This window comes from Schistocerca nitens, chromosome 7 (genome assembly GCF_023898315.1).
Source record: "Schistocerca nitens isolate TAMUIC-IGC-003100 chromosome 7, iqSchNite1.1, whole genome shotgun sequence".
Taxonomy (NCBI): domain Eukaryota; kingdom Metazoa; phylum Arthropoda; class Insecta; order Orthoptera; family Acrididae; genus Schistocerca; species Schistocerca nitens.
The window spans coordinates 209,844,380-209,869,459 of record NC_064620.1 but is presented as its reverse complement, the minus strand read 5'-3'; positions in this window follow the sequence as shown (position 1 = coordinate 209,869,459).

Sequence of the window (25,080 nt, the reverse complement as noted above, 5' to 3'; positions counted from 1 at the left end):
ACATTTTACCGAAAACACTGATTTGAAGTCGTAACTACAGTGTGTTCACCTCATGCCCCTTCCTGTTTGGTTTGTTTATGTACATGTTGCCAACCTAAAGAATTATATGCTGAAATTGTTTGTTTATTTCTGTTCTTATATCTGTATATGTGTGGGGCTAGCCAGTGATAGTTATAGAAAGTTGAAAGTGAATGCAGTAGTTTGCAGACAGTGGTTGAAAGGTTTGGTGTTCAGCTGATTTCAGTTTTGGTTTAAATGTTTTGTGGAGGAGTGCATGGAAGACTAAATTCACTGCTTACATTAACAGATAAAATAGTAGAATAGCATTTGAACAAATGATTATTATCAGAATACTATCACCCAACCCCTTTGTCCTCACTCTTTGACGCCTCATAATATGTCCTGTCAACTTACCCCTCTTGTAGTCAAAGTTGTGCCGTAATTTCCTCTTCCTACTCTATTTAAATCCGTACCTCTTCTTTAGTTACACGATCCTCATGTCTAATCCTCAGCATTCTTATTGATCACCACGTTTTGAAAGCGTCCATTGTCTTCTCGACAGAACTGTTCATCGCCCACGTTTCACTTACAAGGCTGCACTCCACACAAATACCTTCGCAAAATAGTACCCAATCATTACAATTTATATTCCATGTGAACAAATTTTCTTTTTCAGAACGCTTTTCTTGCTATTCACAGTCTTCATTTTATATCCTCTCTACTTCTGCCTTCTCAATTACTGCTTCCCGTTCAAGTCATTGAAGTCTTAGAAATGCAGTTTGGTTTCTGTACAAGTTGTAGATAATCTTGTGTCCCTGTGTTTTATCGATGACATCTCCAGAGCTTCAAAGAATGTTTTAATTAAGATTGTCAAAACCTTTCTCTAAACATGCAAATGCTATAAACACAGTTTCGCTGTTCTTCAGTGTGTCTACTTAGTTAAGTGGTAGGATCAGTATTGCCTTGCGTGTTCAGACATCTCACAGGAATCTAACATTGTACTTATGTTAGTTTGTACAACCCCTCCCCCTCTCCTGTCTACATATTCCTTCCACTATCTAGCCTTCTCTTATTTGCTTAGTTCTGGCTTGCCAAATGAGTCCTTGACAGTTGCTTCTCCTTTGAGCAAAATTTTCTTTGTTCTTTCTCATTTTCATTCCCTTATGTTTTCCAAGTGCAAAATCACGTTGCAATTTTGGACTTTCTGTCAACGTCATGTTTAGACATTTCTATTTCCAATGGCCTACTTTATTTGCTGCATTTTTGTATTTTTCCCTCTTGTCAGATTTAATATTTCACATTTTATCTAACGATTTCTACTGTACCTTCTTCCCGTTCTCATACTCTGCTGCATTCACCACTTCTTTTCTCAAAGATATCCATTCGTATTCTAGCGGATTCCTTCCTCTGTTTCTGTCATTCGTTGCATTACGCTAACTTTAAGATTATCGAAAAACTGTGGGTCTTGACTTATTCAAGTTCCATTTCCTTAATTTGCTACCGTTTACTGTCTCTTTAGTTGTGAACTGCAGCTCGTAACTAATAAAGTATTGTAGGTTTGCGTCTGCACCGGTAAATGTCTTATAATTTAAAATCTGGTTTCGAAAACTTTGTTCCAAATATGTATTATTCTTTCATGATTCTTAAGCAATGTGCTAGATAGTGAACAATGATGAACGGTAGTCATGAAATCTGTTTATGGTGAAATGAGAAAACATGCACAATAGAATATGTGAAAGAGTACATTGTACAGAAAATGAAAAATTGGTATGTCTTCACCCAACTTCGTCTTTCCTCCATGTAGGTGTAAGATACAGTTTTTCAAACGCACCGGGAGTTTCAGTGGGTCCCGCCCCGTAACTCAGTGGCAGTCCGTCATTGGCTACCGCTAGCGTCTGCCGCTTCCAGATGGGAACGCCAATTCCGCGAGCCGCCGCGTCAAAGCGGAAAACGCTTGCCGCTGCCGTTGCCGCACGACGCGCTGCCGCGCTCTAGTGGGAACCGGCCTTTACTGAACGCTGCCTCAGTTACAAAACGCTGCGTACTCAACGACGACTTCCAACCCGGAGGTTAAGTCTGGGATCGTATAGGTTCGCAACAGTACAGTACCTAACTGTTCTAACTATAAACTCTCCTAAGAGCAGAGACAGCAAGTCCGTCTGTTCCAACAAAGCTGATATCGAGCGACCATCACACACGGGCGCTCACAACGGAAGACCAAGGCTCTCCAGCGCTGGCTTCCCAGCAAGGCTTGGCTCCCCACCATCGTAATTCCGAAAACGAATCATATTCACGATACCACGGAATATTCTCCCTCTCTACAGATTCTTCCGAACGCCGACGAGCCATATTTTAGTCTTTCCTTGTCTAGCATGGAAAGTTTGCGAGGAAAAACCTATACTCACACAATGGTACGCTTCTGAGTAAAAATTCTTGGAAATAACCCAGCCTGGATGGTTTCGGAGGTGCCGCTTCTTCGTTCCTCTCTCCTGTGTCCAAGATTTTCAGCGTTCGGAAGTATTATCCGGTTATCCTTCCAGCCCCTACCACAACAGCGGCCTGCCGTCACCCTATTGTGCTCCAGAGCTCAGGTGCCTCCACGTCTGTCTAGCTACCTGCTGTGTTTAAGCAGGACCAACTCCTGTGCGGACCTTCCACCCAGAGCTTGAGTTCTGTCTGCCCTTTCATCTCCACTGGCGTTCCAACCTCCGCTATTGTAGGCAATCATTCATTACCCCGTTTCTGTCATAAAGACACTCCGTCACCTTTCATGCAATAAGCGTTAACAATTATTTACAAGACGTACATGATAATGTCAGTCTCCTTTAGATATTCATGTATACGATGTACAACCCATCACATGATACCTAGTTGTGTTTGTAGATCAAGACGAAGTATGTGGATGAGTCCTTGTAAGGTGCGAAATTATAGCCACCTTACAACTATCACTGAACATTAATGTATCTCTTGAAACAGAGTACACTTAATGATAAACGTTTATGCAGAAATCTGTGTAACACAGTTGCCGCACTGCTGGCTCGGTAGAGAGACGAGGCTGAGTAGCACATTGCTCTGCCTTACGAAAGCGTGCTGGTGCGGTGGCAAACGAAAACTCTTCAGATTGCCTACGCCTCTGTCTCTCATTCGTCATTGCTTGTCGCAGTAACTCAGTAACTATGTTTACGTGTGGTGTCATCGCAAGGCACCAACATTGCCTTGACACCTTGCTCCTCGGACAACATCACGCAAATAGTGTTGGCCGCTCCAGTTGGATTCAGCTTCCATAACCCGCATCTGTAACGCTAACAAATTTTATGAAAATAAATTTTTATTTACGGAAAACATGTCTTTGATTAATGGTATAGTATTCTGTATGGCACACGCCGTAATTTGAAAATGCAATAACCAATGGTTGTGATGACTTAGCTGAGCTGCTACCCAGTGGTAAGGTCCATGGCAGTGTCGGAAGCGTAGATCAAAATCAAATGGTTCAAATGGCTCTGAGCACTATGGGACTTAACAGCTATGGTCATCAGTCCCCTAGAACTTAGAACTACTTAAACCTAACTAACCTAAGGACATCACACAACACCCAGCCATCACGAGGCAGAGAAAATCCCTGACCCCGCCGGGAATCGAACCCGGGAACCCGGGCGTGGGAAGCGAGAACGCTACCGCACGACCACGAGATGCGGGCGAAGCGTAGATCACGATGCCTCAGTCAACTGATTATCAGTTATTAAAACTACTGTATTGCTAAATTAGTTCAAAAATAAAGGCCGCCAACAATTTTATGGTATTAGGGATGGATTAGCTAGTCAGCCTAAGTTTAACCACAATCTGAGCATCAAACTATTGCGAGAAACCCAGCGTCAAATAGGCTGGGGCAGCCCGTGTAACTCAGGAAAAAATGATGTCCCGTGCCGAACCCGTCCCCCCTCTGACAGGGATTGTAAGATGCTGTTGCGAGGGGATAACATTATTACTGCGCCTTCCCGCTGTTACGCGCATCCGCTTTCGTGGAAGCAGAGCCGTAAATCAGACCAGAGTATACGAGCGCGCCGCCATTGTCCAGCAGACGCTGCGCGCGGGCCGCTCCCTCGGCGGTGCGGTGGGTCGCGCGCCTCTCGCAGTGTCGCCAGAGGCTGCCACGGTGGCCAGTGTGTGTGGCGTCTTAGTGCGCCGCGCCGCGGACGGCGTGTGAAGTGCGGCCGCAGCGAAGAGCGGCGGCAGAGATGCGGGCGCGTGCCAAACGGCGCGAGTCGCATTTCCGCGAAAAGTCTTTTGTGGCGCCGCGTTCCCATAGAATCCGTCGCCGCCCCTTCGCAGCCTGCTTTCTTTCTTCCTTTTCTCTCTTTTTTTCTTCCACAGTCACAGCCTACACGCCAACCCCCACACCACTCTGTCGCCGCCGACACGACACGACGCGCCTAGCAAGTAGAGGGGGCGCACTCGCTCTTACCGACCAATGCCCCGCCGTGACTTCACACACCGTCTATCCGCGTAGACACATGTAATTCTAACGACTGTACGCGGATAACGAAGGGGACAGCCATGTTAACTCTTCCTCACTGTTGTCATCTAAATTAAATGTTAGTGATGTGTCGGCAGCTGGGCCAACACCTTGTAGATCGAAGTGGCTGAAAGTGCACGCTAAACTAACGCAGACGGGCGTGAAGTACTGGAACATGAGACTTATTAATGAATAAGAAGAAAAGTACGTAGCTGGAATAATATACTTAACTTTATTCTCTTGTTGGAATACATCTCTTGAATAGTAGTAAGCTATAAGCACTGATACAAATGGCGCCTTGCTAGGTAGTAGCTATGGAATAAGCTGAAGGCTATTCTATCAGTCTCTCGGCAAATGAGAGGAAGACTTGGTAGGTCTGGTCGCAAGCTATGTCGTCCGTACAACTGGGGCGAGGTCTAGTCCGTGTATTGTGACCTGCCATGTGGTGGCGCTAGGATTGCGATTACACAGTGGCGACACGCGGGTCCGACATGTACTACAGGACCGCGGCCGATTTAAGTTACCACCTAGCAAGTGTGGTGTCTAGCGGTGACACCACAGTTAGAGTGCCTGTAGTGTTCCGAAAAGGGGCCCCCCAAGGTCGCGATGGCGGCGTCACTGTCCCGCCGAGATAATTTGTCCTTTAAGGACAATTATCTGAGCAAGCACCCACGCCAGCAAAAGGTTGCCCGACACGTGTTGATAACAGGAGTTGTTTTAACCGGCTGTACTCGAATTTTAGTACATAAAAGGGGTGATTTGGAGCACAGCACATCATGTCCTCTGAACCGATAACGTCGACATCTACGAGCAGCAGCAGCAGCAAGTGTGTGTGTGTAACCTTCTTTCAAGATGTATACTGTAATCTTCGACGGTCAAGGCTTCAAGACATGTGCCAATGAATTTGTTCCTAAGGACTTAGCATTCCAAATGCTGTGCGATGATGGAACAGTGTTTGCCTCTGGAAGTTACATTCTTCAATATACAACACCGTATTACGAACTTGATATCGACACAGCAAAATGGTTGGCAGAGAACCATCACCACTACAACATTAATTCAGTTGTAGTCTCGCTGGGTAGTGCATTAAACTCCATCCAATCAGTGGTACCAACAAACTGCACTGTACTTGTTAAAGGTACTGAAAAAGTGAAATGGGTGAGAGAGTTCTTACCTGACTGCCTAATAACTAATGTGGAGGAGAAAGGCTGCCCTTCACTACATGCTCTACGTAAGCTGAATGGTATTGGCAGGTACCAACCAGTAACTGCGAAATTGAATACAAATCTGCTGGTGAAGTGGTACAAAGAGTACTACTTAAAACATTAAGCCGAACAGTGTGGAGTAAAGAGTGTAATGGCCCCTCACAAAAGCAGGCAAGTGTGAACTGTTAGACAATTGTGAATCATGTGAAAACTGTGCAGCTTATTTTCATTTCATAGTATTCAGGCCTTTTTTGTTAATGCTTTAAAATTCCTGATGTGTTGTGTGATGGTGTGCATCTGTGGTATAACTATTAGGAACTTGGAGAAGCAGTTGTTCGTTTGGTATATCTTTAAAACATAACGGTAATTTTTATATAATTCATTAAAAATAACTGTAATTTTATATAATAAAATTACATTTTATGTTACTGTAATCCAACTGTTATGTTTTCTATCAAATCCTAACCATTTCACAAATGCCTTATTTCCTTTCCTGTACAATACTTTCTCTACTAGATAAGTATTGGGGTATTTTGTTTTCTGTAATTCATGACCATAAAACGCACCAGCAATATGATTTAGTTCAAAATCTTGCAGAGTGTATGTCCTAGGATTTGTTTCTTGGACTCCAATTATCTTAAATATTTCTGTAGACCAATTTGGTTTGTATCCTTTATCAAAAATGGCTTTATTTTTACTGATTCTTAGGAGCTCTCCTACTTTAAATTTCTGCTTTGATTTGTCTATGGTACGTATTTTATTATATACTGTGGGTAAAAGGTGATTATCATTAACATCGCAGGGTCGCATCTTGGACTTAATGTAGGCCACATTGGCCGATGCAATAATAAGACGAATCAATTTGCTCCTCAAGACGCCGTAAATAGGCGTATAATCATTGGAAATGAAATTTCATTAGAAGAAGGTGCTGTAGAGGATTTCAAAAAAGTTTGTGAAGGAATTGCATGCAACATTCGTGTATAATATAAAGGAGATGCTATTTTAAGTCGTACTCCATTACTGTTAATTTCTAATTCTCAGCCAATTGTATGTAGTCATCCAGATTTCAACAATGTCCGTGTGGAACTATTAGGTGGAAAAAGTTTGATGAATTGAAAAATGCAATAATAAATCCTTATCCTTTAGCTTTCTTTTCATTGTTGCAAATGTATAATATTCCTTATTAAATAAAAGACAAGAATTTTTACAATGTATAATTTTTATTGTCAATTATTACAACAAATAAAAATAAATTACAATTATCATTTGTTCTGTACACGTTCAACTACTTTTTTAACGCCGTAAGCAGCACCTGCGGCAGCAGCAGTTGCCGCCGCGCCAGAGTCTATCGCTATCTGCCCTGAACTTGTAATACCAGCTGTGCTAATTGCGGCCCCGTCCGTGACACTTTCAGATAACAAGGGCACTGTTTCGCTAGTAGTTTCTATATCTGCTCTCTGGTGACCTCTGCCACGATTTCGTGGTCTATTTGGGCGGCGCCGTCGCACTCCAAGATTACTTTCTTCCGGCCTTGTTTCTGGCACCCGTTCAAATTCAACTGTTTCGCCACTCGTATCCAAATCGTCGTATGCTGGATTATCTCCATACCGTATACGATTAGCAGCATCCTCTCTTTGCACTGTTCGAATATCATTACTGCTACGAGAATGATTAACATTTGTTAATGGAATGCCTTCCGCCATTTCAATGTCTTCCTCTGGTCCCGGATATAAAACACCTCCGTCGTATTGTATAGAGCCATGGTTGCCCGTGCTTAAATACTGATTTACCCAAGACATTTTGCTGACTAAAATAAATAAATCATTGCCACCTTTTATATACTTTAGGTTATCGAACAGCACGTGTCGGGCAACCTTTTGCTGGCGTGGGTGCTTGCTCAGATAATTGTCCTTAAAGGACAAATTATCTCGGCGGGACAGTGACGCCGCCATCGCGACCTTGGGGGGCCCCTTTTTTTAATCAGTTGCTGACCCTCGAAGCATGAAACGACGCAGTCATGTTTTCGATTCATGAGGGTCAGCATGTCGTATACGAGTGCCCCCTTTTCAATGATGTAGCTTCAATGTTACGTGACCAACTGCCACACCATAACAGATACAGCTTACTTAGACAACACAACACTTTTCAGACCATCAACAAATTGGCAAACGTGCTATCACAAAAAGTTTTAAAGGAATATCTGAGAGACCTGAATTAGCAAGAATTCGAGAAATATTGAAACACCTACTGAGTCTGGTACGCTATTCCCATACCGCCTGAGCGTGGGCGGGCCGACTTCTACAGTCTGGAAATCCGCCGCGTTCGGGACTTAGGGGGAGTGGGGTGCACCATTACCGATCAAGGACAAGCACCGAACTTGACTTTAGGATAGCATTAGTTGTAGGACTTAGATTTAGGTACTTATTTCTAGAAAACCGCAGCGACTAACATCTTGGCCTGCCCAGTGTCAGGGGCACGCTCATTGGGTTTAGCTCAATGAGCAAGGCTCTATAAGTAGGTTCATAATTTTTTACTGACACATATGTAACGCTGCAGGCATTAGTAACTAGTTAATAGTTAGGTTTATTAAGTAATTCACATACAATCAAAATCAACTAACTTTGCCCATTGCAATTATCCTGCAGCTCACTCTACTAATTAGTTACTTAAATATAACTTAGGATTAGCTGCAATTATAACCATCGTATCATCATCTGGACCCACTAATCAGATAAGGTAGTGGGTTAAAATTGTATAATTATTAACATTTGAAAAAAATAAAGATTTTTTTTAAAATGTTAGAGTGCTGGGTTTCGTATAACACCGTGTTAATTTTTTTTATTTAAACTTAAAAAAAAGACAGAGAAGTGCTAGTAGGACATGATTACAATTATACATATGATAGTTCATCTACAAGTTTTGACGAGTGCGTATTCGGGTACCAAGGTGTGTGGCATATAAGGATGTAGCTTTTGATGGCATAGGGAGGGTTAGAAGCTTTGTTTTTAGCACTGCCAAGGGACCGTAGACCCCAGTGCAAAAATTTGTAAATTTGTGGTAAGTTTCTATGGTACCAAACTGCTGAGGTCATCGGTCCCTAGGCTTACACACTACTTAATCTAACTTAAACTAACTTACGCAAAGGACAACACAGACACCCTCGCTCGCGGGAGGACTCGAACCTCCGACGGGGTAAGCCGCACGAACCGGGGCAAGGCGTCTCAGACCGCACAGACCCCAGTGTCGAAATAAATTTCAACTTCATATCTCTCCTTGTTTCAAAGAAAAAGGGTGTGTCAGACAGACGGACGGACAACAAAATGATACTGTAAGGTATCCGTTTTTACCAGCGAAGGTACGGAGCCCTAAAGAGACATGCCTTTTTCCAAATATTGCTGACTGGAAATACAAAAACGTTTGATTTTTCCGTAGCAGCACTATTTTCTCAAAGTTCTGAAAAGTCTGGAAGGGACGTCACAGTCACATTTGGAAGGTGAGAAGCGTCGTCGGTCTGCATCTGCATATTTCTCCATTGGAGGCATTCGTTTCGCACTTATACTTTTTTACCGTTTCCACAATAGGTCTTTGGTTGCCTTAGTCGACCCCGTTACAGACCTATTCATGTATGACCATGTCCCAGCAATTTTTTTCCGTTTTTGAAGTTAAAAATTATTGAATATAGGTTCTGTCTTTTACGCAAACGTATTTTTGGTTGTAACAATTCTAACTAAATGAGGCCTAAATATAGATTTTGTTCTTTTCTTTTCTTGCCTTCACCTTAAAGTATATGGCTTTGCAGGACTATCTGCATGGTGTCCTGCATTGATAGCCTGTCATTTGCAAACCACACGATGTAAATGTGAATTTTATCATCGAGTCAACACCTTCCCTGATTTCTACAAAAGTGATTTTGGTGTGACAAAATGCCTTGCATATATATATTTGTTATTACTCACGTTTAGTTGTGACAAGAAGAAATAGTGTTTTGCATAAAAAGCGTAACCTATACCTAATAATTTTAACTGTAAAGAGTTAAAAAAATACAGGAGCCGCAAATCTAAAAGTTGAATGTTTTGTCACCCAGTCAGGCTTTCCCCAGCAAGCCTCACAACGAATACACAAACACCTTAATGAAATTTCAGAGGACAACCCTCAACATACAGTTTAATGAAAATTGTCTAACTCTTAACGTAATCCCAGGCTATATAAAAAACTCTGAATAGCATGTCATTTGCACCAAGTAAAGTGGAGAAGAAGGCTGAGATTACGTGGCTAAAATAGGACATTAGGGAACTATACACTAAAAAACAGTTGCTCAAAAATGAAGTTTACAAAAAACATTTAGAATTGATGAATGAATATCAGCTCTGTTTGATGAAATAACAGAGAGAGAAAAGGCGCAAATACGGAAAAAAATGCCAGAAAAACAGGAGAAACAAAAGTCACAAACAGACAAACACGCACGTTGTAAACAGTTATCACAATCAAAAACATCAATACCACTACAGAATCATCAACATAACTGACATTAATCCCAGCAAACAAGAAAAAAGCCTACTAGACGAAGGACCAACACACAACTTGAACACACACTTACCGCACAAAACAATAGCAGATCTCGTAACAGAAACTGAACACATTACAAAAGAACAAGAAAGGCTGAGTACACATAATTTTAACGGAAATTTAACAGGAGAATTAGTTGCTCCAGAAATAACACATATAATCAGAAAACACTAAACCATCGTAATTCCTATTAACAAAAACCAAAAATTAAGACAATAGAATGCCGTAGCAACATGGGCAGACAAAAGGAACATTACTGTTAGTATAAATGAATGGGAAAACGTAGATAAAACATTAGCTTTTCTCATGGACAACATCACCGAACTGACCAATGACCCAACAGCAAGGTACCAGAGAAACACTCGACAAACACTGAAAAATAGCAAAAGTACATTCTCAAAAGGCCAGATAAAAAGAATTAAAAAGTCCAAAGACACTAACTCTAATATCCCTACCAAAGGTGCACAAGGAACATCTCCCTTTAAGACCGGTCATCAACCTCAGAAATGCTCAATCATACTACATAGCGCCCAACAACCACATATTACTAATGAAGGTATACGCCCAGAAAACAACAGGAACCTAGAAAAGTTAATGGAACTAGTAGACAGATTGAAGAAATTAAACATACCATACACAGCAGGCCACATATCATTTACTGCCAATCAGTGTATACTTAAATTCCAATAAATTAAACAATCATCTTGATTATATAAAGACTAAAAAAACATCAGACTCACACATTAATGAATAGCAACCATATTCGAGACCATAACGGCACAAAATTACTTCATGTTCAACAAAGAATTATATTCCGAACATGAAGGACTGCCAATTGTATCATCAATTAGAGGACTCCTAGCCAACATACTCGTGTACAACTTAGAGAAAAAGATCTTCATACACATAATAACACCAAAAAATACCAAATTATACACAGATACCATTATGTTCATGACATAAAATGGCTGACTAATGAACCACACACGCACATACCCACATATGAAGATACAAAATCAAATGCACACACACACACACACACACACACACACACACACACAGAACTGCTACACAATGAAATAAACAACTTACACCCAAAAATTCACTCCACATTAGGAACAGAAACAAACAACACATTAAAATTTCTGGACCTCTCCATATAAAAAACGAACAACAGCGACTTTTCCATAAGATTCAGGAAACCGACAACCACAAGCACCACCATACATAATCTGTCGAACCACCCAGCGGCACACAAATAAGCAAGTTTCAGATGCATGTTTCTCAGATTCACAGGACACCCGTAAGCAGACAGAAATACACACAAGAGCTAAACGCAATAAAACAAATAGCAGAGGGAAACGGTTAGAAGACCCATATGATAGAGAAATTAAACAAACAAATTTGTAAAAGAGAAAGACACAGAAGCCACCGATAATGACTTCATGCAAACACAACAGTGCAACTGTTGGAATTAAACTTCCTTACAATAAACCTAGCAGAGGACGTCAGACGAAAGTTAACCGTATTATTGGGAAGGAGAGAAAACTATGCTTTTGTCTGTACTTTCTTAAAATCCTCTGTCAACGTTCGTGTTTCTGCTGTATGCAGCCATCGTGATTTTTGTGGATTTTCTTGATTCTATACTGGTCCACAACCAGGCGGAGACCGACATCTGACATCGGCATTAATAAAAGAGCTAGTCATTGCAACTAGCGCTGAATGGCAATGGCGCAACGGGTAACTGGAGGAGGGGTACTTGGGAGCGCTGCCTGGAGAACAGAGCGTGTCCTATTTTGCACGTTACTAAGCTAGGGGGTGAAGGGCTCACACGCTGGTGTGCGGGTCCCTACACTCTATTTTTTTTTTATTTTATCTGTAAATGAATTCCCTTTAGATTGACTTCATTGTAATTTCAGGGTATGTTAAAGATTGATGATCATTCATAACTTATTTATTTTAAACATAATTATTCCACTTTACAAAGATAACAGTTTTACAACGTATGGCTTGGTTATCTTGTATGCTTATCTGCACGCACATCATTGTTTCACGGACAAGACGGAACTGAGTTTGGCTAAAATGTGTACCACCAAATTCTACCATTACTTTACGTAGAACATCCACTATATGAGAGGAGGGTAACGGACAGGCTGGGGACCATACACAATAACACAGGGGGTCCGAGGAGTTCAGCGGTGCGATATCTCTTTTGTCGCTATTTGAAACTCGTGCCCTCCGACAATGAGCGATCGACCATGTGGAATTACAGTTCATTCAACTACAAAGGGATGGGAAAAGGCAATCAATTTGACTATGCCGTGAGGCGCCGAATTACGATGTGACCGTTCGATGTTATAATTTGGAAACCCACTGATCAGCCACGTTCACTATTACTATCATGGGGCATACCACGTGTTATAAGACCCCCTTCGCGCAAAGAAACATTTTTACGGTTCAATTTTTCGACCAAAATAAATCACTCGCCTTCGAATATACTTCGTTGCACTCGATTTGTGCGATAGAATTTATACATTGGAACTACTGATGAGACTTTGTAGCTTACGACACCACGTGCCTTTGTACAGAGGATAGGAGCCTACTCTGTTTCCACACAAAACTTCCGAAATAAACGAGAAAGCAATCGTTGCGTACATTTGTTTTCCTACATGATCTGAAGCTGAAAATAAAAAAGAATGAGGTCAAATATTCAAATACCTTTCTTCCTGTGAACACCGAGACAGACGCACTGAGGGCACGTCTACTCACTTACCCGTCTCCTGTAGAGCTCCTAGAATATGGCGGGCATCCGGAGGTGTTCCTGGGTCCCGGTAGAGGGGATGGACGAACCACTTGGCCGTGACCAACCACTCCATCCCAAATCTTATGATATTGGAACATATTTGACTTCGACCTGCCTGTGCTCATCTCTGATCCTCTACCCTGGGGTAAGGTTGGCACTACTACTCTACAGAACTACTTCTGCTTTCCTTCCTTTCAGTTGCTTAGATAAAAATTTGTACCATGTTTCTAAATTTTAAACTATTTCATGAGATATTTTTTAATGTCACTACTTACTGGTGAGTTTCCTACAAACGTTAATCACACAATTCATCGGGGACTTATGTTTAGCACGTCAATATAAAATTAAACGATTTTTTTTAATTGCGTCCCCCATTTTACGATGGGAAGTGAAATAACTTGCAAATTATAAAATTAAAATGTTTTATTATTAAACTAAAACATTACCCAATTACACATTTCACTCTTTCCACTCGCTTTATAAGCACCACATTTTTATGAAAGCAGGAATAATACAATTTTTATTGAATCAAGAATACTAGAATAGTTCGAGTAACTTTAACTGTCACTGAAAGCTTTAAGGATGAGAAGAATTATCTTAAATGGAAATATATACTTTTTCCTTTAATATTTAGCACTGTAATAATAATAACGAATGTATTAATGTTACTGACGAACGCCTATGTAATACTTATTTTGAAACAAAAACACATTAGTCCAAGTGAATACAACTAATAGGTGAGGAAGGAAGGAGGGAAGACAGCGGCGCTAAATCGTATTTCACTTCCTTAGATCACGCCGAGCCCTGAGGCCGTCATCGACACTTAAGACAATCCACTAACGTTCTGTCGCCATCTGTGGGGGCCATCTTTCGGAGTTGATGATTTATCGACGAAGATGCATATCGCAGATAGGGCCGAAACATCAGTGAATAGTTTTATTTGTTGACTACGACCTCACAGCCCGGACTTTTCGAGAACCTCGCTTGAAACTTACTTGAAATATCACCTGTACCTTGTGGGGAATAAACTGAAGCGTGGCCTTTTTTGTAATTACACATTCCGCCTTCGCAGCGAAAACCATCGACATTACCGTTTTACGACGCAGTTACGAGGAGCGTGCGCCAGCCACCTCGCAGTTCCGCGCCGTTCGCCTGTTAGGCCGGATAATGACGTGCCACTGACGCCGTCCCGTTTTTAATTGCGTGCGGAAGATGTGCGTGCGCGCCACCGCGAGTCACGCATAGTGCGAGTGCATGCGTCCCCGCCGGAGTCCATTCCTGAATAAATTATCCAGGCCTCGCGTGGGACGCGCCGCTCCGGAATCTTGCTGCTGGATTTCTCTCATATATTACGACCATCACATTTGCATGCATAGTGCTTATAACCTGTCCCCTCTTAAACTTTAGGGAAGGGGTGCTACAAGCTGCTGGGCACATTATAGTGGGCTATACAGAAATACACTTTAGCACTCGCCGACTATAAAAGTTAATAAATTTCACAATGCATCTCTGGCCGACGAGTAAGGATGTAGTAACTGAATATACAGGGTGAGTCACGTGAGACGTAACGCTCCTTTCTTAACGGTTCCAGATATCGGAACGAGGTTTTCGGTGAATGATACTACACTAAGGGGCATGTACTTTGGTATATAACGTATAATCTTAAACCTTGTATCGATAGAGATATCAAAGCACGTATGATTTTTTAAAATAGATTGATGTACTTTTTTACCTGCTTCCGAAAGCACTTCAGAACACTAGTACAGTGATATAAAGCTTGTTAATGTTGAGTTTGAAACTCTTGACAAAAGATTCCGAGAAATATTTTAAACATAAGAAGCAAGTCGGACGAAATCACCTATTGTGTTGTAAGCAACGGTGTTGCCAGGCTGCGTCGTTCCAATGTTTACTTGTCTGCTGCACTCACTGCAGAACTGTTTTGTCTATGTGTGGGTCATTTTCGCTTAAGCATTTCTTGCATGCAGACGTGTACACCCATGAGGCGAAGTTAGACAAGCTGCTTTTATTCGGCGAATTTGAAAGAAATGGTAATGTGAAAATACCTGACGATATTGTAGATGTTTCTACAAAAGCATTGAAATGTACGCCCATTTGAAACAGTTTTCCCTACTCCCATCTGATCGTCAGAAGCTAGAATAGGTCGTATGGCCATATACAAAAATCATAGCTCACCATTTATCTATATTGTTTAGGAAATTAGCTTTTAACTTAATAGCGTAAGCCTGCCTTGCTGCACGTAACGAAGGAGCCTGGCATGAGAGATTAGCGTGGCGCTGTTTACCCCGTAATAGCCGACTCTAGCAGCATTGCTTTCCTATTTTAATGCTTTTCTCGGACTGTTTCGAAAAAGGTTTCAGCATCAAATCTAATAAGCGCTTCATCTCTGTAACTGTTTTTCCAAGAACTACTGAATGCAGTTATGAGAGGTATATGGTTCCATTAAAGAAAAACCACACTTGTTGCGAGATCTCGGTTGATATGAGTTCAGAGCGTTATCCGTGCAAAACATAATTTGCTCTTCATCGTACTATCAATTGCAGGAAGCTTCGTTTCGATATATGGAACAGTTCAGGAAATTAAAGGATCGTTTCGTCTTATGTGATTCACTCTGTAAATTCCTTCGTAAATGATCCATTTTAGCTGTACTTACAATGCAAATTTTCATTTTTAACCTTGCATTAAACACGAATTTGTCTGATATGCACACTTTTCGATAGGTGTGGAATGCAGAAAACTGAGTGTCAAATTGAAGCAGGATGTTGCAAATGATGTAGCGACCGTCATGTGGTCGTTTATCTGGTAGTTGTACAGAGTTCTGAGATGTTAACAGCATATAGAAAGTGAGTGATAGTGTAGATTACAACGACTGAAGCGGCTCGTGCCTCTAAGGAGTAAATATAAAATAAAAGAACACAAATGTCAAGTCACTGTTAAAATGTCACTAGTGGCTAGGTTAAGGTATCTGGTATTGTCATGTGTCATGAAAGTGAAGGACGATAGTCACGGACACGTGCATGAAAACTAGCGCTAAAAATGAGCAGAAACATTGTGAATTCATTAAAGCATTATGTGCCTCGTCAAACTACCTCTGCAGCTCTAGCATATGCCATCGTAAACATGTCACTAGTGGCTAGGTTAAGGTATCTGGTATTGTCATGTGTCATGAAAGTGAAGGACGATAGTCACGGACACGTGCATGAAAACTAGCGCTAAAAATGAGCATAAGGACTACACTGATAAGATGCACAGCCTGCTAAATGACGATTCCTACCGGAAGATCAGCGTTGACCCTACAAAGAAGGTGGACAACAAGACGAGGTCGCTTCTCAAGGACGCAGATTTACCGGAGGGTGACGCTAAGAAATTGTTACCCCAAGGTCCGGTACCGCCTAGACTATATGGACTCCCGAAGGTTCACAAAGAGGGGGTACCATTACGCCCCATTGTCAGCAACATCAGGGCACCTACATATTTGTTGGCCAAATACCTGACGGGAATATTAAGTCCTTATGTGGGTAAATGCCCTCATCACATCCGTAATTCCGTGGATTTTGTTAAACGCCTTGATAGCTTCACGTTGGGTGAGTCAGATATCATGGTGAGTTTTGACGTCGTTTCCTTGTTCACGAGGGTACCCCTGCGAGAGTCACTAGAATTGATTAGTCAGAAGTTTGACGAGAAGACCACTGAACTTTTTAGGCATGTCTTGACTTCCACGTATTTTTTTTTAATGGAGAATACTACGAACAAACGGAGGGAGTCGCCATGGGTAGCCCACTCTCACCGGTGGTAGCGAATTTGTACATGGAGAACTTCGAGGAGGAAGCCCTGTCGTCATCCGAATGGAAACCTACTTGCTTTTTCCGTTACGTGGACGACACGTTCGTCATCTGGCCACATGGTATGGATAAACCCCTTGACTTCCTTACACATCTAAACTCCATACACCCCAACATCAAATTCACTATGGAGACTGAAACGGAGGGTAAACTACCTTTCCTTGACGTCTTGGTCAAGAGAAGGCCTGACGGCACCCTGGGCCATGGGGTGTATCGGAAGACAACGCACACTGATCTGTATTTGCACGCAGACAGCTGCCACCACCCTTCACAGAGGAATGGGGTGCTTAAAACTCCAGTACATAGGGCGCGCACTATCTGCAATGCAGAGTGTCTAACCCAGGAATTGGAACATCTGAGAACCGTATTTCGAAAAAATGGGTACTCAGAGTGGCAGATTCAACGTGCTCTCCGCCCACCCACTACAGCACAACCTCTGGAGATGGATGAAATCACGAGGGAGGAGGCAGGCACTGCGTTTATCCCATATACAGGCGCACTCTCGGGGAAAATCGCCCGCATTTTGAAAAAACATCGGGTCGGAACTGTGTTTTGTCCTCCGAATAAAACTCGTGCACTGGTGGGGAGCGCCAAAGATGACCTCGGTTTGAGGAAGGCCGGCGTGTACCAGATTCCGTGTCAATGTGGCAAGTCGTATATTGGTCAGACGATGCGTACCGTCGAGGATCGATGCCGTGAACACCAGAGGCACACTCGACTGATGTATCCGAGCAAGTCGGCGGTCGCTGAACATTGTTTGTCGGAAAATCACGCTTTGGAGTATGACCGCACGAGGATTCTGGTACAGACGTCGAGATACTGGGACAGCGTTGTTAGAGAGGCCATCGAAATTCGCACCAATGACGACCTCATAAACCGTGACTGTGGCTATAATCTTAGCAAGGCTTGGGAACCAGCGATTGGGTTAATCAAGAGTAAATCGAGCAAATGTATAGTTGTGACGACCACGGCGGACAGAGCCATCACACCGACGTCATCTCAGACGCCGTCGCAATCTGTCCCACCGCGCGACCGTGGCGCGGGGCGCGGACGGCGGAGTGAGCGCGCCGCGGGCGGAGGGTATTTAAATCGGCCGCCGCCGCGACCGAACCCAGTTCCCCCTGAGCAGCCATAGTGTACGGATCTCCGTGCCGGCACGTTCACAGGAGCTCAGTCCGTCAGTTCACCTGATGATGGCGACATGTATGATCGCCGAAATATTAGTGCCCGTTGGACACTGTAGACCGGCAGTACACCCGTGGATATTTCGATTATCAAATACGCCGGGAGAAACACAAGAATCACAGAAACACTGTGAATTCATTAAAGCATTATGTGCCTCGTCAAACTACCTCTGCAGCTCTAGCATATGGCATCGTAAACATACCCCCGGGACACATCACGCTAATACCCTGGAACGCCACCTGTAGCCGTAATTAAGGTCTCAATTCGGCGAGAGAAGAGTACAGAAGTTATTTCGTGTAGGCTGTATCTGAAGGAAGTTAATCACTGAGGACGATGTTTGCTTTGTGGGGCGCTCAACTTTGCCGTCATCAGCGCCCGTACAAACTCCCCATTTTTACTCAGTCCAATTTTTTACACAATCCAATATAGCTACTGTCACGCATGATGATGATGATGATGATGATGAAATGATGAAGACAACACAAATACCCACTCCCCGGGCAGAGAAAATCCCCAAACCGGCCGGGCTAATCATTGACGATTAAATTACGTAGATCTACTAACATGTGTTGATGTTGATTGCAGTGTTTCAACCGCTGACCTAAATAGTCCCAGATATATTGTATGATTTAACGGGCCAATTGAGCTGCAATAGCTGCCTGAGTATTCCTCAGACCGACTTCGTATGCGTCCGGCCCAACGAACTCGGCTATCTTCAGCTTTGAAGACTGGAGTTCGTGTGTGACATCGCTCCTGGAAGCATTACGAGTTTCTAAAATATGAGGGTGAGCCCAGCATTGCCGATCTTAATAGTTTGGTGGTCCAGCTGTTATGGCGTGCGAAATCAATATGTTGCGTGGGCAGACTGACATCCAAATCCTTGAACTCTCGCCAGTCAAAGTTATTCTGATACAGTACTCCTTTCTTATGTCAATCTTCTCAGTGGTGCATTCTACCCAGACTTCATTTTTATGGAGGACAAAGAGCGAGCGCATCAAACAGCATAGATGCAGGAGCCCTTAGAACGAAAGCCGGCCGCTTGGCCAAGCGGTTAAAGGCGCTACAGTCTGGATCCGCGCGACCGCTACGGTCGCAGGTTCGAATCCTGCCGCGGGCATGGATGTGTGTGATGTCCTTAGGTTAGTTAGGTTTAAGTAGTTCTAAGTTCTAGGGGACTGATGACCTTAGAAGTTAAGTCCCATAGTGCTCAGAGCCATTTGAACCATTTGAACCTTAGAACGAAAGGATATTAGGCGAATGGACTGGCCAACCCGATCCCCCGACTTAAATTCTATCGTCCATGTTTGGAATGCACGAACGACCATCCACCAGTTTCCAATTGACACTAGTGAGGAATGGAACGCCCTATCACAAGAACTCCTAGTGGCCAGCGTAGATTCACGTTACAGAGCATGCATTGTCTTCCGGTGATGTTCACACACTCTATTAAGAACCATGACCCGAGGACCATCAGAAATCTCAATGACTTCATTACAGTTATTTTATTTCGGATGAAAGTGTAATCTCTGTTGGTCTAATTGCTTATTGCTTTCAGTTATCTTCGGTACTACGCTGTAACAGTGCTTTCTAAGTTTCATTGAGCTATGTTACTTGACTGTGACACATCATCAGAAAGCTACTTTCGTCCATCAGTATGCGTTTAAATCTATGAGGGTAATAATAAATTTTAAAACCGATTTCGATCTATCTTCTGCATGAGAGAAATCTTACTTCACGTGTTAAGGGTCGGCGTTGCGTCTGTTGACATACAGAGTGACGTCCGCAAGTGATGGAGACAGAGACGGAGAAAGAGAAAGGGTGAGAGAAAAAGAGAGGTTTGGGTTGTTTTGGGGAAGAGACCAAACAGCGAGGTCATAGGTCTCATCGGATTAGGGATGGACGGGGAAGGAAGTCGGCCGTGCCCTTTCAAAGGAACCATCCCGGCATTTGCCTGGAGCGGTTCTAGGGAAATCACAGAAAACCTAAATCTGGATGGTCGGACGCGGGATTGAACCGTCGTTCTATCGAAAGAGAGTCCAGTGTGTTACAAGCGAACAGGATTTAAAACATTTTCCAGGGGATGGCAGCGATGGTACAGCAACTAGTCATGTACGATGAAGAAACAGTCGGTGTTGATTGCAGAGAAGTATTTATTATTTATAATCAGATTCGCTATATATTGAATTGTGTTTAGTACGTGGGATACCGAGCATAGGAAGCGTCCCAGCAAATAAGTTGCCCTCGTCAAATATCTGGAAAGATTGGGTGGTGTCGGCGATGTCCTTGAAGACGCATGCGACATAACACAATGAATGTATAATGTGCATAGCCTGATCATGAGTAACTACACCTCCGACAACTTTGCATCATGACAGATGTATGTAGGCCTGACACTGTTTTTCATTCTCTGTACTAAGCCACGTGCCTCAACAACGACACTGCGCGTTGTTTCCGCATATTTCACGAAGGTACTTGTCTGCTGGGACGCAATGCATCCCATGTACCTAATACCATCTACCATTCAGCTAATATGGAGATACCCGAATCAGGCGAAACGCGCCATTGGTAAGTAAATAATAAATATATCCCTGCACCCAAGACTAAGTCGGCCGCTGTGGCCGAGCGGTTCTTGGCGCTTCAGTCCGGAACCGTGGTGCTGCTACGGTCGCAGGTTTGAATCCTGCCTCGGCCATGGATGTGTGTGATGTCCTTAGGTTAGTTAGGTTTAAGTAGTTCTCAGTTCTCGGGTACTGATGACCTCAGATGTTAAGTCCCATAGTGCTCAGAGCCATTTGAACCATTTTTGAGCCAAGACTGATTGTTTCTTCATCGAAGAGGGTTTTCTGGACTTATTCTCGTTTCTTATTTATATACATTGTTGAAATCGTCAATTAAGAGCATAATGCTAACGTACAGGAAACACTGTTCGCCAATCACAACCCGATGCACATGTAGCAAAACGTTGAATAGCAAAGAAACATTTCCCACATTTCTGTTTAGTACGAGCAGTTGTCCTATCGCGGGAAACACAGGTCACCGTCACTCTGAATAGCTCCCGATAAAATGTTCTAAAATGTATACAGTGGCTTGAAATCGAGAATACCGGCTTTAAAAAATGGCTATGAGCACTATTGGACTTGACATCTGAGGTCATCAGTCCCCTAGAACTTACAACTACTTAAACCTAACTAGCCTAAAGACATCACACACATCCATGCCCGAGGCAGGATTCGAACCTGCGACCGTAGTTCAAATGGCTCTGAGCACTATGGGACTTAACTTCTGAGGTCATCAGTCTCCTAGAACTTAGAACTACTTAAACCTAACTAACCTAAGGACATCACACACATCCAAGCCCGAGGCAGGATGCGAACCTGCGACCGTAGTGGTCACGCGGTTCCAGACTGAGGCACCTAGAACCGCTCGGTCACAGCGGCCGGCCACCGGCTTTAAAGCCCTCCGTAAGTCGTGCTGCAAGGGATTTTATAAAAGGCTTTTTGACGTGAAATCATCAAAAGCATTTATTTTTCTGCAACCACTGGCTTCGTGTGTTACTTTCCTAGCGGAAAGAAATTACGATAAACGCGTTATGAATTGTCCGATTTCAATGGGCGAGTAGCATAGCAAGTGGAAAGTGGCCTGTACGAATGCCCAAACATCGTAAGGAATTCCTAGGGGTGAACGTCAACAGTGTATTAACCAGTCCCCATCGCCGAGCGCATGGACGTGCATACTCCCGCGACATTCCTAATCGAATCCGGCCGGCGGGTTAACGACGAAGATCGGTGTGCTCGCCAAGCTGGAACCGGCTTTTAGGCGGTTTCTCACATCTGACTTGATGAGGACCTGAGTGGTACAAATGTCCCTCGTCGGTTACACAATTATCAGACATTTATAAAGCAGGACACCACTCGCACACATGGTAACACTAGACAGTTATTAATAGCACGCATAAAGACATAATTGTTTGGAAAAATACTTCACCATCGTCTATTCCAGACCAATAAGAATTAGCTAATTTATGAAACAGATGATGTTACTAATGAAGAAACACGTTATATCAATAGGAAAATCAAAACATTACAACAACAAAAAATTGCAAGAACAGATGGTGATTTAACCATGAAGCACACATTGCTGATGACTATGACAGATTCAATGGTCTAGAATAAATCAGCAGGGACAGCATAGATAGTGCTATATTTGAAATGCTACCTCACAAGGCTTCAAGCCAAATTAGTAAATACAGAAGCTCTTCAGTTCTGCCTATGTATGCTCCATGCCAGAACTAGATTTTTCGAATTTTTGTTGCATTTGTCCCATAAAATAACATCAGGAAGTGGCAAATCCTTTAAAAAGAGGAAAGTAAACTTGTTGAAAGAGGAAAGAAGCCACACAAGAAATGTTTATAAATCGAATAGGATTGATTGTAGACATTCCAAAGCAGAAGATTTTTTTGCAGAACCTGAAACAGCAGAAATAACAGGTATAGAACTGCAACTCATCCACCGATTCAGTTTTATTCTAGATTCTATATCCAGTAAACATAAGACAGACAAATTTTCAGATTATATTGTTGGAACAGCAAGACTGTATGTTGATCTCTATCCATGGCATCGCAAGTCTTCTACTGTACACCAGATTTTGATGCGTATCCCAGCAGCCATTGAACATGCCTTTTTAGCTCTATGTAGTTTATAAGAAGACGCAGCCGAGGCCTGCAACAGCACTTTCGTTCGTAGAGACAAATGTTTGGCCGCGCGGAGTGGCCGCGCGGTTTGAGGCATCATGTTACGGACTGCGCGGCTCCTCCCGCCGGAGGTTCGAGTCCTCACTCGGGCATGGGTGTGTGTGTGTTGTTCTTAGCATAAGTTTGTTTAAGAGACTTTAAGTAGCGTGTAAGGCTAATGACCGATGGCTTAAGCACTTTGGTCCCTTAGGAATTCACACACATTTGAACATTTGAAGAAACGTTTGCCAGGAAATTCTTAGAATAATAACGCAATCCCGACATAATAAACGGGTTGATACTAACATCTAATCCGTTATCAAAAGGTACGAGACAAAAGTCACAGAAAAGCAGCAAACCTTTCTTAAAAGAAACATTACCACTGCTGCTCTCAAGCGGATAATAGTTTAAGCGGGTGCTTCAAGCTGAAAATGATAACAAAGGGGAGTGCCCAATAGAAATAGACTGCTCAGAAGAACAAGATTGAGAGGCATCGTCTGAATAATACATTGTATTGTAGCAAATAAGTAAACAATCTAATAAAAATACGATAATTTCGTTTTATTTCTCCTAGATGAGAAGCTACACGTGTAAATACGTTATATACATGTGTAAATACATTTTTATCCTACAAATATTTTGTCTAGGGTCTCACAGTACACAAAATACTAAACAATAATTTGTGCCAACTTTTTGCATGTAATAGCCCTATGTGCGGACGTCATGCGGGCTATCGACCACATTTGCGGTATCTTAGTGCAATGATGACATAGCTTCGCACAACGATTCAACGTACATTTTTCAGTGGCAGGTCTCCGTAGACATTCTGCAATGTTGTTGTTGTTGTGGTCTTCAGTCCTGAGACTGGTTTGATGCAGCTCTCCATGCTACTCTATCCTGTGCAAGCTTCTTCATCTCCCAGTACCTACTGCAACCTACATCCTTCTGAATCTGCTTAGTGTATTGATCTCTTGGTCTCCCTCTACGATTTTTACCCTCCACGCTGCCCTCCATTGCTAAATTTGTGATCCCTTGATGCCTCAAAACATGTCCTACCAACCGATCCCTTCTTCTAGTCAAGTTGTGCCACAAACTTCCCTTCTCCCCAATCCTATTCAATACCTCCTCATTAGTTACGTGATCTACCCACCTTATCTTCAGCATTCTTCTGTAGCACCACATTTCGAAAGCTTCTATTCTCTTCTTGTCCAAACTGGTTATCGTCCACGTTTCACTTCCATACATGGCTACACTCAATACAAATACTTTTCATGAGTTATTTTACTCCCTAAATAGCAAAACTCCTTTACTACTTTAAGTGTCTCATTTCCTAATCTAATCCCCTCAGCATCACCCGATTTAATTTGACTACATTCCATTATCCTCGTTTTGCTTTTGTTGATGTTCATCTTATAGCCTCCTTTCAAGACACTGTCCATTCCGTTCAACTGCTCTTCCAAGTCCTTTGCTGTCTCAGACAGAATTACAATGTCATCGGCGAACCTCAAAGTTTTTACTTCTTCTCCATGAATTTTAATACCCACTCCGAATTTTTCTTTTGTTTCCTTTACTGCTTGCTCAATATACAGATTGAATAACATCGGGGAGAGGCTACAACCCTGTCTTACTCCTTTCCCAACCACTGCTCCCCTTTCATGCCCCTCGACTCTTATAACTGCCATCTGGTTTCTGTACAAATTGTAAATAGCCTTTCGCTCCCTGTATTTTACCCCTGCCACCTTCAGAATTTGAAAGAGAGTATTCCAGTTAACGTTGTCAAAAGCTTTCTCTAAGTCTACAAATGCTAGAAACGTAGGTTTGCCTTTTCTTAATCTTTCTTCTAAGATAAGTCGTAAGTTACATTCTGCAAGTGCCTATGAATATCTACGATGCTCGGGTTTTCCGCCAAAAGAAACTCAGTGGCAGCTCTGCTTGGAACGCAAGACCGTTACAGACCCTATTTGGGATATGTATAGCGCAGCCCCTATCAGAACTTCACGAAACTACAAGATCTGAAACGAAAATATTCCACAATGTCCAACGACAAATTCCGCATTTTTTCAACCAAAACTGGCTGAGAAAAAAAGCAATGCATTACTTACTGAACGTCCGTCGTGCGTCCAGGTTCACGGAGTTAGCAAAATGATTTTCAAAGCTCTTACAATCGAAACAGAAATTCGGCTAAATAGGTTCTGAGGGACTCTGGATTACAAAACATA